The 18,367-nt window shown below is 39.7% G+C and overlaps 1 long non-coding RNA gene across 6 annotated transcripts in view; it reads left to right on the forward strand.

Moving 5' to 3' along the window:
- LOC120867297 overlaps window positions 1-18,367 on the forward strand; it is a 157,423-nt gene that overhangs the window by 124,290 nt on the left and 14,766 nt on the right. For all 6 annotated transcript variants that reach the window (XR_005721856.1, XR_005721863.1, XR_005721866.1 and 3 more), the window contains 2 exons: window positions 6,010-6,185; window positions 6,715-6,820. This is a non-coding gene — a long non-coding RNA (uncharacterized LOC120867297). The remainder of the gene's footprint in view (window positions 1-6,009; window positions 6,186-6,714; window positions 6,821-18,367) is intronic.

Consider the following 18,367-nt stretch of genomic DNA (forward strand, 5'->3'; position numbering starts at 1 on the left):
GCAGAACAATTGCCAATCCTGCCATTTAATTCTCCTAAAATCATTTTGTCAGTGTAGGGATGCTTAAAGCCTATGATGGTTATAAAGCAGCCTAAGTGGCACCAGATATCTTAGCAAAATATTTGCACATTGGTAGACGGGTTATTTTTGTTAGATTATACCAAGTGGTCTTTTTAAAAAGGTGGATTTAAATAAGACAAATTTGTTTTAGAAGTTTTTAGTTCATGTATCATATCATCAAGGTCAGTGTGGTTTACTTATCCTTGCATTAATGAAAACTGCTTTGATTAAAGATCGGAATAGGAAAATAAATAATGGGGTGTTGGACTCTTTGGTGACAACCACATTCTCCCTGTTCTCACATCCTCATTTTGAAGGAGGAAAACCTGATGATCCTCTGATCATAACATTAACATGTTCAGCCCAAGAAGACAAGTACATGCTCTCTCAGACTTTCCGCCCAGGATGGCTGCTGTGATGTAGAACTTGGGAACAGCAGATGACATGGCATTTCTAACTATCTACTGACATCCAATAGGGCTACATGTAAACCTACGCATGGCCTACTTCGCCAGCTCTTAAACTATGCCTCTTGGTATTTAAAAGAGGTACTGCAGTGAAAGTGTTAGTTGCTTAGTTGTGTCCGACTGTTTGCGACCCCATGGACTGTAGCCCGCCAGGCTCCTCTGTCCATGGAATTCTCCAGGTAATTATACTGGAGTAGGTAGCCATTCCTTTCTCCAGAGGATCTTCCCAACCCAGGGATTGAACCCAGGTCTCCCGCATTACGGGTGACTTCTTTACCATCTGAGCCAAAGAGTTATTCGTTTCTAGGATTTGCCCTCGGTACTCCTCCCTTCTAGCAGTTTACCAAAGCATATCTATTGTATCACCAGCCTTTCGGTATACACCAAGGAAGAAATTTTAGTGGTTAAAGAAATCTGGAAGATGCTGCACACTGCATCCCTCTTTTAGCTATTCATGATGTATATTGGAATATTGAAGGCTTGGCAGCATCTTGCAAGAAGCAGCACTGAACTTCCTTTAGTCAGGTGTTTCCAAAGTCTTCTGAGCAGGGAACCATTTGTTCATGTAAACCTGTAAGTTGTAAGCGGCACATTTTGAGAAATCTTGTACAAAACTTACTTACGTCAAAGAAATATATACACTGGAAAAGAATTTGGTGGGACTTCCCTGGTGGTTCAGTGGTTAAGACTCTGTGCTTCCAATGTAGGGGACAGGAGTTCGATCCCTGGTTGGTGAACTAAGATCCCACATGCTGTGTGGTGTGGCAGAAAATAAAAAAACTTAGATCAAGTTTATAGGTAATATAGCCAGAGAGCTGCAGAGATCTCTCTCTCTCTCTGGATACTTGAGTGACTCACAGTGCTTGTAATCTCTGCAAAATATTCCTTGTGGCTGATTAGCAGAGATGGAGTACTAAAATAGCCTAGCCAGGTTTTTTACTCATGAAGATCTTTCTTAACTGTGGGGGGTGGATGACTATTTTGTGTCTGTATATACGGCTTCCCTGATAGCTCAGATGGTAATGCAGGAGACTTGGGTTTAAGTCTTGGGTTGGGAAATACCCCTAGAGAAGAGAATGGCTACTTGCTCCAGTATTCTTGCCTGAAGAATCCTATGGACAGAGGAGCCTGGCAGGCTATAGCCCATGGGGTTGCAAAGAGTCGGACACAACTGAGTGACTAACACAACCACATGTGAGAGAAAGGGAAAGAGTATGTGTGTGTGTGTGTGCGTGTCCTGGATAATCAGATAGCTTTAGAAAAAGTACTGGGCTCATAATCAGAAGGTCTGATACGATAGATGTGAGATGTGACATCTCCACTAGTTAGCATGGGTGTTATTGCACAAACCCCATCCCTCTGTCACGAGGCAGGCCTTTAGTACCCAGCAAGCCTCCCTGTCTACTGGGGACCTTAACAAATATAGTCTGAAGGTGAAGAGGAGGAAGTTGTCAGGCTGATGACATAATGTCTAAGCATGTGGATCACCTTGAGGGGAGCAGAGTGTTTGGTCCAAAGGGCTGCCTTTCCTGAGGGGGATAGGAGTGGAATGTCTGACACCCTGAAGCAACATTCCTCCTGATTGGCCTTGCTGGATGCTGGGGGTTTAGATGCTCCTGTAACAAAGACCCTTTGGTGTTGAATAACAGAAACAATATTTGAGCCAGGTTAAGGAAAAAAGAGAATATAGGGGGTAGATATCTGAGCATATGATGGAATTGAAATACTTGGAAGAGTCAAATCTTCAGAAAGTTCAGAAGCATGATGGCCAAGGGGTCTGCTTTCCACTCTCAGTTCCCCAGACTCTCAGCTCCAATTTTGGGTGAAATGTCCACTCCAAGGCCATTTAGTTATGATGCATCTGTTGGTTCAGGAGCATGTGGCAACATCTTGATCTCATAGAAAATGGGTCCCTTCTCCAGCCCCAGGAGATATGGTGTGACAGTCTAAACCAGTCACTGTGATCTCACTGCCCTGTGTCAGGAACTGGTCTGAAGATGGCCTTGAGACCCAAAACTAGGGCAGGAGATGTAAATAGAAAAGGGCTGGATATGGATTCTGAGAGAGCTTTTGTTTTCCCAGTAAGAAGGAACAACAAATTCACATGGCATTGTTTTTTCTCCCTTTGTTTTTCCCCTTCTTTGGAGTTCAGACATGATGCCTAGTGCACCAGATGAAAGGGGTATACTAGGAGTAGGGGGTTTAAAGGAGAGAAAGCCAAGGTGTCTATATAATAGAGCTGTCACACTGACACCAGACTCAATAACTCTTGATTGGTTCTTGAGAAAGTGATTCGTTTGTTGTCATTGCAGTGCACTATAATAGATTGTTGTTATTGTTGTTACTTGGAACCTAAATCATTCCTAAGTGAAAAAGTTATATAGGATAAATATAGATGTTGGGTGCCAGTTTCTACAGGTCAAAGAGTGATTCTCAGAGCTTTAATGGGGGAGAAGACAGAGATAGCTCAGGAAACGGGGACTACTTAGAGGTGTCTACAAAATCTCCCCTGGAGCCTTAAAATCTTACTACCATGGCAGAGCACAGTGAGGGGAGCCCTCTTGGCACCAGGACACACCTGTCCTAGAGAGAATTAACTCATTAACTCATACATTAGTTTTACTAATTTTTTATCAATCCCTTATTATCTGCTAGATATTTTTCTACATGTTGGGAATAGATTGGAGAAGACTGAGGAGATTTCGGTTCTCATTAAATTAACATTCTAAAGGGGAAATAGATAATAAACCAGAAAGGTAAATGAACAGAATCATTCCAAGTACTGAGAAGTGCTATATGAAATATAAAACAGAGTGTTGTGATAGAGAGTCTGGGAGGGTGTGAGTGTGGAAGACTTAAGAAAGTAACGCTGGAAATAAAACTTGCATTGCATAAAGGTGCCAGCTGTGTGAGACCTGGGGACTAAGCTTTTCTGAAGGGAATGGCCAGTGCAGAGGCCCTTGGCAGGGTGAGCATAGTGGGCTGGACACACAGACTGAATTATTAATGGGTGTGATTAGTGCACGGTGATTCGGGAGGCCACCCATGCTTATCTCATTGTGACCGTTCCCGCCACTCAGCTCACGGGCATTGTGATGGATCTCAAGGCTGCTGATTGGGATGACTGTTCCCAGCATCTGCTTCAGGCGGGATGGGATGGCTGGGGGCGGGGAGCCTGGGTAACAGACTGTGATCCGAGTGACTGATCATGCCCTTGCCCTTGGTGAGTGGACCATTGTTCTCAGCGCAGCACATAGGCTCCCTGGGGACCTTGCTTCTTCTGGAATGGATTGGCCCTCTACTGGAGGGGCTGGCAGACCATTCAGCTGGCATGCAGCTGCTTCAAGACCACGTTCCCGTCACTTCCTCGAGTTATACTGGCCACATTTGATGTGTCTCTCTGTGGAAAGACCTGGCTCTGGGTCCCAGCTTGCTACAGCTGGTCATACGCAACATCATTTTCAAGTGATACGTATCAGTGAAGCAGTCACATGAGATCGCAGGGCTTGAAGCACCCTCCAAGGTCATCCTATCTGGCATTTCTTACATGTCTGGCATGACCCAGAACGAAAGTGTTGGAATACTACCACTCCTACTTCTGGCTGGTTGCCAGCTAAACCAGATAGCCACCTAGTTCTGGTGTAGAATTCAACTCTCCTTAACACTTGAACTTGGGCGCAGTTAATTATTAGAGCTGTCAGATTTTCTCATGGATCCTATATGACTGGTTAGATGTTAGGCATGTGTTCACTTTAGGAGGTAAGGTGGACTACAAGTAGCCAAATTACCATTGAAAAGCCCTGGCTCATTATTTTCTAGTAACAACGTGTGAGATAAAAAATTTTATATATATTTGTGTAGGATATAGTTATATAAATTAAATATAAATCTATTATATTTAAATTGTTAATGACATCATTTACGATGCTCCTATTCTTATTTTTTCTGCACTTGATAAAATATTCTCAGAGAAATGTTAGTATGTCTATGGTTGTATATTTTTTCTTCTGCCTTATATTTCTTCTGATTTTTGTTTCATGTATCTTTGTTTCTTTGCTGTTAAGGTGTCTAATGGTGTAAGATGTCTGTATTCTTTCTGAAATTATGCCTTTTATAATTAAAAATATTCATCATTGTTTCATTGAAAATAAATTAATTTTAAAAATAAGTAAAAACCTGGCTTGCTTCTCCTAGATCTAGGATGAAATGGATTACAAAATATCAATGTTGGAAGAGACTTCAGTGATCGATATCCCTCTTCTTAAGAAATGAAAAATAAAAAGGAAAAATGACTTAACCAAAGTTAACATTAATTTTACAATGGAAAGTTTTTGGGTATCCACATGGGTCTTTCACAGATGTTTACATCATTTTGTTGTTTTGCTTTGACTTATGGAACAAAGGGAAAAAAATTCCTGGGTCAACAATGTGAAAGTGTACGATCACAGTTCTCCTTGCCTCTGTCTGGTTCCACTCTCACTACCCTATATAGCAAGCCTTCTTTTTCTCATTTCACAGATGAGGAAAATGCATCCATTTAGTTAGTAAGTGGCAATACTGTACTCAAGCTTAAGCCTTCTGACTTTTATCTAATATCATTTCCAAATCCATCACTACCTTCATCCTCTGGGGATTGAGGAACATAACAGAAATTAGCCATAACTTATGGAGTAGAATACACAGGAGCCCCAAAGCCAATGTTTTAGGTTGCTACAAGCCGTAATGAAAGGATTCTGATGTCACCTTCACTAGTGTGTAAACACTTCCCTCTTAAAGTTCCTATATCTGAAGCAGAGGCTCCTGGCTGTAACAGAACCTGGTGCTGTCACTTCAATAACCACCTTCATTTATTTTAAATACTACCTCCTGGACAGAGTGGTGCATAGAAGCCCCGGCTATTAGAACCAACTGGCTGGGTTCAAATCCCGGCCCTACCACTTCTTCTGGGTGACCTGAAGGATATTATTATACTTAACCTTCCAGTATCTCAGTTTTCTTATCTACAAAATGGGGTAGCAGTAGTGTCTTCCTGAGAAGGTGATGATGACTAAATGAGGTCAAGTATTTAGAAGAGTAAATGTTGAGTAAATGTTAGCTGTTACATTTGCTCTCAGGACAACAGAAGGAATTCTGTCACAGGTCTGAGTTTTCTCCAGCAGTATGAAAAGAGTAATTTCTCTCTCTCTCTTTTTTTTAAAAATTTATTTAGCTGTTTGGCTGCTCAAAATTTTAAATGTGCCATGGGGGACCTTTAGTTGTGTACAGGGATCAAACCCAGACCCCCTGCATTGGGAGTGTGGAATCTTAGCCGCTGGACTGCCAGGGAAGGCTTGAAAAGAATACTTTCATAGCTCATGACAATGGATAGGCATTCCAGGGTGAGAAGCGTCTAAAAACATATTCCCATACACTTTAATGCTTGACTCCAGAGTAAGATGTATTCCTGGCACTCTACTGCAAGAGTTATCTTCTTTTTGAACAGCAGAAAGCTCTGGCTTATGCACTCGAAAAGCTAAAGCTGACCCAGAAGTTATGTTTAGAGAAGAAAAAGAAGAAAGAGCCTCTTATGTAACTTGAAGAGCATAAAGGACCCAATGATAAAAACCACTGCCGTGAACTTTTCTGAAGCATAATAAATCTCTGCCAGCCATTGCTAAGGTATCATTTGTTGTGTTATTTTTGTCTTAAAACAGACTAGAAAAAATGTTAATAAACCCCCTCCCATGAGATTGTGTATTAGATTGTGAAAGGTATGAGATGCTATTATTTCAAGTTCTTTCCATCTTCTAAAATAACCCTCTCTGTGTGTTTCATGACTCTTCAGCAGTATTCTGACTTTAGTTTGATGGTGACCCCTGACTTTGTCTAGATCTCCCATGCAGCTGAGTCTTCCCTCTACTCTGCTTTTCTTTCTCTTTTTGCTTATACTTTCTGCATGTTTAGATCATCTTTCTACCGACCTTTCAGTGGCTCCGTGTTTTGTTTCAATGCATGAACGAAGTTGGAAAACAGAGCCAAGTGACAAGCTGTGAAGCAACAGCTCAGCCTCACAGAGCAAGTGTGCTTTGTGCTATTTCTAGTCAGAGCAAATGTGGCCTTGGTGGACTGTAGGGAACAGTATCTCCCAGGTAAAAATAAGTTGCTAAGATTCACACCAAAATGATGCAAATCTTTCATTTGCAAACAGATCCTGAATTGGGAGCCATGGGATAGAGGACTGACTCGGAAATCAGATTCAGGGTCCTGCCTAGCTTTCTTCCAGATGATCCCACCAGTCAGCCATCTGGTCTCAGGTAAGTATCTGTAACTTACAAAATATTTTTTTAATCAACAACAAAAAATAAGGAGAATACAATAACAAAACTGTGTGTGCTGTCGAGTTCTAAGCAACCCCAACGTTGGGATGAATTCATTTCAGACCTGTGGATTTCTCCTTTACCCCTGATTCCCTTCCTCCCACCCCAGAGATTAACACTGTCCTGAATTTGCATCTTTTGTACTTCTTCTGTATCTTTCAACAGTGGGTACTCTTTGTTTTGCATGTTTTAAAACTTAAAACTTTATCTACATATCATTCTTCAACTTGCTTTTTTAATGAATTTAGCATTAGCTTTCAGCAGCAAATCTCTGGTCCATTCATTTTAACTAGTATATATTCTAATGACTGGTGAATAGACATCAGTCTACCTATTTATCTATCTATCTCCATTCTCCTGTTGATGAGTAATTAGATTGTTTCTAATTTTGCACTATGGTGAGCAATGCTTTGACCAGTGTTCTTGTTCATTTTCTGTACTAACATACAAAAGCTTCTCAAAAATGTTTTGTCTATATTAACAGTAAAACATACACTTTACATGGAAACCCAGAACATACAACTGTACATTTCTGTGTATCTCTGTACACATTGTATGTGGAAAAAAGTTCCTCAAAATAACACTCTTGTTGTCTATTCAGCTATGATCCAGTTTGATTTAGTCTATTTCACATACCAAAAAAATAGGCCATTTGCAATTTACTAAAGTGATTCCATGACCCAGTAGTGCATCTCCACACTATTCTGGGGCACATACTTGGCCATGAAATTGCTGGGTCACAGGTTATACCCATTTTCAAATTGAGGAGTTTATGCCTTTGTGAGTTCATTCGATGGTTTAAAGGGATATTTGCATGTACCCAACATTCTAGGGGTTTCTAAGAGGCAGCTTTTTGAGTTATTTAGTGGCTGGAGATGGAAATTCCATTTTAGCTTTCCGGGTTTCAATTTTTTCATCTGTCACAAGAAGTCGAAATAAAACAAAAATACCAGATTCTTCAGTGTTTTGCAGACTACTTTCCCTTCAGTCCCAAAGTCCAGAGGAGGGCTTCAGGTTCTGTTCTAATGTGTGTAAGCTGTGGGGAGACAGGGGTTTAGGGGAGCAAAAGGAGGAGAATGAGGAGGTGGAATTTGGGGGCCCATTTCAATATTTAACCATTGTATTTCCATTGTGTGCAGCTCAAAAATATTCTGAAACTTTGGGTTTAGATGTTCTCAAGTCTCTTTCCAGATCTAAACTTGAATGAAAAGAACGTTTGCGTCTCTGGACCCTTTAAAATTGCAGCCAGTATTAGAGCACATGATGACTTAGGGCATAGGGCATTGGCAAAAATTGTTGGTTAACCCAAGTTCTTTATGGATTTCTAACACTGTGGAATATGACTTGGAAAGGATGCTTTCAGCGTACTGTAGGGCAATAAGTTTGGTGCATTCTTGGCTGGGACTGCCCCTGTGGGACAGCCAAGTGTACTCTGTTCTATGGGCTACATCCAGAAAAGGCTGCTTTAAAAGGATTTTTCTATTGCAGTATTGTTTATTTACAGCGTTGTATTAGTTTCAGGTATATGGCAAAGTGATTCAGTTTTATATATAAAAATATATATTATTGTTCAGTCACTAAGTCGTGTCCAACTCTTTGTGACTCCATGGACTGCAACACACCAGGGTTCCCTGTCCTTCGCTATCTCCCACAGTTTGCTCAAATTCATATGCCTTGAGTCAGTGCTATCTAACCATCTCACCCTCTGCTGCCTGCTTCTCCTTTTGCCTTTACTCTTTCCCAGCATCAGGATCTTTTCCAATGTGTCTACTCTTTGCATCAGGTGGCCAAAGTATTAGCATCAGTCCTTCCAATGAATATTCAGAATTGATTTCCTTTAGGATTGACTAATTTGGTCTCCTTGCTGTCCAAGGGACTTTTAAGAGTCTTCTCCAGCTCCGAAATTCAAAAGCATTGTATATTATATATATTCTTTTTCAGATTCTTTCTATTATAGTTTATCACAAGATATCAAATATAGCTTCCTGTGCTATGTAGTAGGACTTTGTTATTTATCTGTTTTATATATAGTTGTGTGCATCTCTTATTCCCAAACTCCTCTTTATCCCTCCTGCTCCTGCCCCCTTCCCTCTTTGGTAATCATAAATTTGTTTCCTGTGTCTCAGTCTGTTTCTGGTTTGTAAATAATTTTATTTGTATTATATTTTTTTAGATTCCACATATAAGTGATATCATATGATGTTTATCTTTCTCCGTAAAAAACTGCTTTGTTTTCACCATATTTGTTTATTCTGTGAATGGAGCCCTAAATATCAATTTCTCTGAGCTCCATTTCTGCCTGCTAACTGTTCCGCTGGCTCACGGTGAAGCCCATTTACTCAGCAGGACGCACATACATTTAAACCATTACGTTCACAGAGATGAAATTTTATTATCATTTTAATGAAAACACTCAGCTCCTCGTGGATTTATTTTTGCCTTTCCAGATAGGGTAAGAGCATAAAGAGCTGGTGGTAACTTGGTAGTAAAGTGACTTCAGGATGGTGTCTGTTCATTCATGGAGAATCATGGTTGCCTTTCCTAATCCCCTGGCTTTCTCTCTCACTGTCTGTCTCCCAGCCCCCCGGGTGACTGCCTCCTGTCAGATCCTAGTCCCGCCCTTTAATTTGTCCCGCTTGCATTTCATCTTCCTTAATCACTGTTTTCATCACATCACTCCCTTGCTCAGAAACCCCCGAGGGCTCTTTATTTCCCACCACATCAAATCTAAATGCAGCGGCCTGCTTTCAAGGCTTCTCCTAATCTATTCTTTCCTTGCGTCTCCAGCTTTATTTCCTTTGCCAGATGTGGTTCTGGTTCCTGTGGTTTAGAGATAATGGAATTTTTGTACACACTGACACACAAAACTGGAAGTCTATCATTTTTCTTAAGCACAGTTCAGCCTAGTTTCTGTACGCAAAGCACACATCAGCAGTGATGGCTCACCTCCCTCCCAAACCTCCTCACCCCAGGCCATGTGAGTGAAATGGAGGGGTCCTCTGGGGAAGTGTGTGAAGGAAAACAGTTTATACCCCACTCTCTCTCCATCCCTGGGACAGGCTTAGGCACTGAGAAAGATGACTGTTCACTGGAGTGGTTTGTGAAAAGCACTGCCATGTTGACAAGACAGGCAGAATGCAAGCAGCTAAGAAGGCAGTCTTGAAAGATATGCAGGACCCTCTATGATCCACCTCCCAGAATTCTGGAAATAAAAGCAAAAATAAACAAATGGGATCTAATTAAAATTAGAAGCTTCTGCACAACAAAGGAACTATAAGCAAGGTCAAAAGACAGCCTTCTGAATGGGAGAAAATAATAGCAAATGAAGCAACTGACAAACAACTAATCTCAAAAATATACAAGCAACTTATGCAGCTCAATTCCAGAATAATAAATGACCCAATCAAAAAATGGGCCAAAGAACTAAGTAGACATTTCTCCAAAGAAGACAAACAGATGGCTAACAAACACATGAAAAGATGTTTAACATCACTCATTATCAGAGAAATGCAAATCAAGACCACAATGAGGTACCATTTCACACCAGTCAGAATGGTGGTGATCCAAAAGTCTACAAGCAATAAATGCTGGAGAGAGTGTGGAGAAAAGGGAACCCCCTTACACTGTTGGTGGGAATGCAAACTAGTACAGCCACTATGGAGAACAGTGTGGAGATTCCTTAAGAAACTGGAAATAGAACTGCCTTATGACCCAGCAATCCCACTGCTGGGCATACACACTGAGGAAACCAGAATTGAAAGAGACATGTGTACCCCAATGTTCATCGCAGCACTGTTTATAATAGCCAGGACATGGAAGCAACCTAGATGTCCATCTGCAGATGAATGGATAAGAAAGCTATGGTACATATACACAATGGAGTATTACTCAGCCATTAAAAAGAATACACTTGAATCCGTTCTAATGAGGTGGATGAAACTGGAGCCTATTATACAGAGTGAAGTAAGCCAGAAAGAAAAACACCAATACAGTATACTAACACATATATATGGAATTTAGAAAGATGGTAATGATAACCTTGTATGCAAGACAGCAAAAGAGACACAGATGTATAGAACAGACTTTTGGACTCTGTGAGAGAGGGAGAGGGTGGGATGATTTGGGAGAATGGCATTGAAACATGTATACTATCATGTAAGAAATGAATCGCCAGTCTATGTTCGATATAGGATACAGGATGCTTGGGGCTGGTGCACTGGGATGACCCAGAGAGATGGTATGGGGAGGGAGGTGGGAGGGAGGATTCAGGATTGGGAACTCATGTACACCTGTGGTGGATTCATGTCAATGTATGGCAAAACCAATACAGTATTGTAAAGTAAAAATAAATATATAAATAAAAAATAAAGAGCAAAAAAAAGAGAAAGATATGTAATTTCAAATCAGAAAGATCTGGTTCAAGAACTTGGAAAGAGGTACACCTGGATAAGGTAAAACTCAGCAGATCATGAAACCTCAAAAAGATGGTGGTGAAGTTGGTAAAGGAGATTCAAGAGTAGGTTTACCTATTGTACTGGGTTTATCACATCTGTGCATATCATTTATTTTCTTTCAACTTTGTATTTATTATGGGGTGTGTGTTTGTTGTTTGCTTTGTTTTTCTGTAACTATTTCAGGAAGTCCTGGCTCTTCCACTTAATAGCAGTATGATTTGGGGCAATTTTCTTTAGCCATAAAGTGGAAGTAATAATGCTACCTAGTACATGGGGTTGTTGTGAGGACTAAATAATAGAGTTAAAAAGCATAGAACATGAGGTCCTAGACCAAAATAGCAGCCATTATTCCTATCACCATTATTATTATAAGTACACATAAGCTGCTCTTCATTTGAGCAGCTGCTAAAATTCCACCTTCTCTCAAAATACTTTCAGGTCAGTTTAGTTTAGCAAACATTAGCTGAACACTCAGTGTATGTCAGGCACTGATGCAACACTGATGAAACCACAGGCAAGAAACTGACCTTGTCCTTGAGTGGCTTGTCTTCCAGTAGCGAAGGCAAACCCATGAGCAGGTTATTTCAGTTTAAGGTTTGGCTGTCTAGCACAGTCGTTACTAGCCATGAGTGACTATTCAGCTCTTAAAATGTGGCTGGTCTGAAATGAGATGTTCTCTACATGTAAAAAACACAGTGGAGTTTGAAGACTTGAAATGGTAAAAGAATGTGAAATAGCTAATAGATAATTTTTAGTATGATATTACCTGTTGAAATGATAACATTCTGGATTGTGTGTGTGTTAGTCGCTCAGTCATGTCAGACTCTTTGCAACCCTGTGGACTGTAGCCCGCAAGCCTCCTCTGTCCATGGGATTTCCCAGGCAAGAATACTGGGATGGGTTGCCATTTCCTTCTCCAGGGGAATCTTCCCGACCACAGGGATTGAATCTGGGTCTCCTGCATTGCAGGCAGATTCTATACCATCTAAGCCACACCAGGGAAGCCCTGGATATGCTGGGCTAAATAAAATACTTAAAATTAATTTCACTTGTTTCTTTTTAATTTTTAAAAACTGTGCTATTAAATATACGTGGCCCCTGTTAGGTTTCTCTTGGACAGCGCTTGGTCTAAGATGATACAGTGGAGATTCAAATGGGATGCAGCAGGGAGGCATGCCATGGAGCCTGGAATTGAAGGAAGGCTGCCTGGAGGAGCAGATGCATCCTGAGTTGAGTCAAGGATGGGCAGAGTTTATCCAGGCAATAACAAATCTAAAGGGCATTCCAGATGGAGGTAACAGGAAGGTGTGGAAAGGCTTGTGTTTATGGAGTGCTGGAGGCAGTTGGGTATTCCACAGGATAAAGGATTGTGAGTTGGAAGAAAAAGCTACCAGGGAAGTGAAGTCTAATTTTCCCATCATTTAAGATCCAGTTTTCATCAGATGCTCTGGTTCTTGTCTTACGCTTGAGGTCTGATTATGTCTCCACTATTGTTAGGAGTTTTGGACTATCAGCAATGGAGAGTTGGAAGGTCATGTCTCTAACAGGGCTGTCCCAGAGGACAGGACTAATAATGTGAAGGTGCTGCTTGGAAGGCAGGATGCCATTTTTCCCTTGGCAGTAGTCTGAAAGATGGGAAGGCAGCCTAAGATTGCCATCTCGAGTGTAGGACTGAGGAATGAGAATCAGATAGGAAAGTCAGAGCTTTTGATCTGTTCTCATTCATTGGGTTCAAGGAGAGTATACATGGTTGCATTCACGCTCATTTACCTGTCAATGAATTTCAGGAGGATTCCTCCTCCAATAAATTCCCACCAATATGGAATATAATCATTCATCAGATTATATTAATTTGTAAGCATATTATACCGCTCTGTCACAAATCACCCTTAGGTCTTCTGCCATTAGGAACAAATTATTAACATGGATATTCAGTAGGTCGTGGAAGAGGAGTAGCAAAAGACTTTGGAAGCCTAAGTGGATGGAGAAGATGGAGAGTTAGAGAGCATGTTCCATCTTACAGTTTTCCCTTGTCCCCAGATACTATCTGGGAAATTTCTGTGCATTGGTTCTTATGCTGTTTTTGGAACCACTAGGATAATGAATCAAATCTCTCTTTCTCATGACAGCCACTTGGAAAATTTGAAGAGCATTTTATATCTTCCCCTTAATTCTTCTTTTCAATGGATTAAAGCTCTTCATCTCCTTTTGCTGTTAATAATAGAACCCTCTGGTTCTCTCCCAGAGGGAGAAAACCAGACTCTCCAGAAAACTGTGTACCTTTGTGTACCTCTCCTAGCTGAACACAACATTCCAAGCTTCGTCCAAATATCAAAATGTAAAGTGGGCTTATTACCTACCTCCACTTCTTCCAGAGAGTCCTCAGTTGTGGTTGGTTGGCAGTCACTTGAGACTTCAGATCCAGACCAGAACTTGGTTGATAAGAAAAAGCACTGTTATTCTCACAGACGCACAGACTTGGAAAATAAGCTTATGGTTGGCAGGGAAAAGGATGCAGGGAAGGGATAGCTGAGGATTTGGGGATGGACATGTACATACTGCTATGTTTAAGATGGATAAGCGACAAGGACCTACTGTATAGCACATGGAACTCTGCTCAGTGTTATGTGGCAGCCTGGATGGGAGGGGAGTTTGGGGGAGAATGGACAACTTATGTATGCATGGCTGTGTCCCTTCGCTGTTCACCTGAAACTGTCACAACAGTTTGTTAATTGTCTATACCTCAATACAAAATAAAAAGTTTTTTAAAAGAAAAAGCTCTGTTTTTTCTCACTGGGTGTTATTGACTTATCTAACACTTCTGGACCATTTTTTTTTTCTTTTTTAAAGAAGATGTGATGACTTCTCTGGTTATAGAAATAAATTTTGGGAAAAGTGGAAAATGTGAACAAGCAAAATCACCATTATTAACAGGTTGATATGTATAAACCAATTGTTTTTAGCATAGGGATGGATATGTATTGTGGATGGCATTTTGCAATAGTGCTGAACTGTCCTCTGTGAACATGTTTCATATAACATGTTTATAGTCATATCAAAATTTTATAGACTAATCAACTAGTCCTCTGCTGTTGGACATTTAGGTTGTGTTTTTTTGTCATTATGATTAATGCTTTAATAAACATCCATGAACCTTAATTTTAAAAAAATTGTATGGAATTATAGTTGATTTACAGTATTGTTAATTTGTACAACAAAGTGATTCAGTTATATATAGATCTCTCTCTCTACATATATATTCTTCTTCAGATTCTTTTCAATTATAGGTTATTATAAGATGTTGAATATAGTTCCTTATGTATTTGCTGTATACTCAGTCACATCAAACTCTTTGCCACCCCATGGACTCTAGCACATCAGGCTTGTCTGTCCATGGGATTCTCCAGGTAAGAATATTGGATTGGGTTGCCATGCCCTTCTCCAGGGGATCTTCCCAACCCAGGGATTGAACCCGGTTCTCCTGCACTGCAGGTGGATTCTTTACCGTCTGAGGCTATACAGTAAATCCTTGTTGCTTATCTATTTTATATAAGGTAGTGTAAATCTGTTCATTGCAAGCTCCTAATCCATCCCTCTTCTGCACTCTTTCCCTTTTGGTAACCATAAGTTTGTTTTCTATGTCTGTGAGTCAAGAACGTAAATATATTTACATTTTTTGTTAAGGTGAATTCCTAGAAGTGAAATTACTGGACTAAAAGATAGAATATTTAAAGTTTAGTTTATATAAGTGATATTGTCTTCTAGAAATACTGTACTAATGTGGATGTGTTATCAGCAACAGCAAGAATACTGATTTCTCTACACACTTGCACTCATAAAAATTTTTAACAGTTTGAAGAACAAAAACAAGTAATATTTTGTTGTTTTAATTTGCATTTTAATAACTAGTGAGAGTGAACATTTTTTTCACTTGTCTATTGCCATCTTCTTTTGGAGAATTAACTTTTCATACCAGTTTCCATTTTTCTACTAGGGCATTTTTATTTTTTCTTAATGGCTTTATGGCTTGGAGTAGTTATTTTAGTGCAAAGAATATTTATCTCCCCCAATTTTCTCAGTTTATTTGCTTTTTGGCTTTTTATTTCATTATAAGTAGATGCATTCTGGATTAAGTCTTCTATCAGATTATTCTTGATTTATTGAAAAATTATGTTTTTGTGTATATGTGTTATTTAACTGGTGAGCTTACTTACTAAACATTCATATTCATTTGAAATGTTTTTTAACTTATATTTGAATTTCATATCTATTTTTGTCTTATTGTGCTAGCTAGAAATTCAAGGACAATGGTATATAATAGTGGTGATAATGGACACCCTTGTTTGTGACTTTAATAGGAATACCTTAATGTTTAATTATTAAGCATGATACTGGCTTTTTGTTTGAGATATGTATCAAAACAAATATGCATTTGCTAAGTAAATGTCAATTTATTCAGCTATTTTTACAATTTAAAAGAATACTTTCTGAATTTTATCAAATATATTTTAGCATCTGTTTATATGATTGTGGTCTCTCCCTCGTGAGCTCTCTCTTTCTCTAGAAACAATTGCAAATTTAGAGAAGAGTTGTGACTATAATACAAATAACTATTTTTCTGGAACCATTTGAGAGTTTGTGGCTGACATAATATTCACAGACCCTAAGTACCTTGTGTATATTTCCTACAAACCAGAAATATTCTCTTTCATTATCAAAATACAACCACCAAAACTAAACACTGAAACATTACTAACATCTAATATGTAGATTCTCTTCAAGTTCTGTCATATGTTCCAACCACATCCCGATAATATCCAGTTCAGAATCACATGCTACCCATACAAAAAAGTATACACACGTTTATAGCAGCATTATTCATAACAGCCCCCAAATGGAAACAACCCCAGATGTCTATCAGTTGATGAATAGATAAACAAAATGTGTTAGTTCCATGTAATGGAATTTTATTCAGCCAAAAGAAAGAATGAAGTGCAATCATATGCTCTACCTCTGAGTGACATTATGCTAAATTAAAGAAGCCAGTTATTATATTAATACAAAAGATCACATATTATGTGATTCCCTTTATATGAAAGGCCAAGAATGGGAAAATCCATAGACTGAAAGTAGATTAGTGTTCCTAGGGATTGGGGGATATTGGGAGAGGGAATAGGGGTGACTACTACTGAGTACAAGGCTGCTTTTTGGGGTGATAAAGGTGTTTTTAAGTGATGGTGATGGTTGCACATCTCTGTGAACATAGTAAAAAGAACATCAAAGTGTGTACTTTACAAGGGTGAAATGTATGTGTTATGAATTTTATCTTCATGAAGCTGTTATTAAAGAAAATACTGGTATTTGCACTTACTTATCGTGTCCCCTTGGTCTCCTCAATGTGGAATAGTGGTTTGGTCTTTTTCTAGGCTTTATTGACCTTGACAGTTTTGAAAATTATGGGCCAGTTCTTTTATAGGTTATTCTCAATTTTATTGTCTGATATTTCCCCATGATTACATTCAGCTTATGCATCAGAGCTGGAAATCTCACGGAAGGAATACTGTGTTCTTTGCATTGTATCTTATCAGGTGATACATGATTTTGATTTGTCCCATTACCGATGATGTTCAATTTGATCCATTGATTAAGGATTTCTCTGTCAGGTTTCTCTCCTATAAACTTATTATTCGTTTCCCTTCTGAATAATTTTATTTTATGGAAAGTTACTTTGGAAGGGTATAAAAATCCATTCATCATCAAAGTTGTATTCATTTATTAGTATGAACCCATGTTTTAACATTTAATTTGCCATGTTATGATTTGTTACTAAAATTACCTTTTTGATGTCAGTTTACCCCAGATTTGACCCATGGATCTTCTCAAATTGGCATCCATGTCCTTTTAGTATATCCCCTTCATGCTGTGAGTGATTCCAAATGATTCTCTGGTGTCACAAAATGCTCCAGTTCATTTTGTGTTCTGCTTTCTCCAGCCCTAGAATCAGCCATTTCCCCAAGAAGCTCTGGTTCCTTGTAGAAGAAAATGCTACTTAGAAACCAAGAGTTGATCTCTAAGGAATTCTCTCTGATTTGAAGGGTTTCAGTGCTTCACATCTCTCTCAGTGGACTGAGCTAAAGAATATATGTAGATTCCTATATATGTACACTCTCTTATGTCTGTGTGGTTCTCTATGTTATTAATATCTGTATCTATCAATGGCAACCCACTCCAGTACTCTTGCCTGGAACATTCCATGGACAGAGGAGCCTTGTAGGCTACAGTCCATGGCGTCGCAAAGAGTTGGACACGACTGAGTGACTTCACTCACTCACTCACTCATCCATCCATCCATCCATCTGTATATTGAAAGCCATGACTTTATAGTGATCAGTCAGTTCAGTTCAGTCACTCAGTTGTGTCCGACTCTTTGCAACCCCGTGAATCACAGCATGCCAGGCCTCCCTGTCCATCACCAACTCTCAGAGTTCACTCAAACTCATGTCCATCGAGTCAGTGATGCCATCCAGCCATCTCATCTTCTGTCGTCTCCTTCTCCTCCTGCCCCGAATCCCTCCCAGCATCAGGGTCTTTTCCAATGAGTCAACTCTTCGCATGAGGTGGCCAAAGTACTGGAGTTTCAGCTTTAGCATCAGTCCTTCCAAAGAACACCCAGGACTGATCTCCTTTAGAATGGATTAGTTGGATCTCCTTGCAGTCCAAGGAACTCTCTCAAGAGTCTTCTCCAACACCACAGTTCAACAGCATCAATTCTTTGGTGCTCAGCTTTCTTCACAGTCCAACTCTCACATCCATACATGACTACTGGAAAAACCATAGCCTTGACTAGACCAGACATTTGTTGGCAAAGTAATGTCTCTGCTTTTGAATATGCTATCTAGGTTGGTCATAACTTTCCTTCCAAGGAGTAAACGTCTTTTAATTTCATGGCTGCGGTCACCATCTGCAGTGATTTTGGAGCCCAGAAAAATAAAGTCAGCCACTGTTTCCACTGTTTCCCCATCTATTTCCC

The sequence above is a fragment of the Oryx dammah genome, unplaced genomic scaffold (genome assembly GCF_014754425.2).
Source record: "Oryx dammah isolate SB20612 unplaced genomic scaffold, SCBI_Odam_1.1 HiC_scaffold_1, whole genome shotgun sequence".
In the NCBI taxonomy this organism is placed as follows: domain Eukaryota; kingdom Metazoa; phylum Chordata; class Mammalia; order Artiodactyla; family Bovidae; genus Oryx; species Oryx dammah.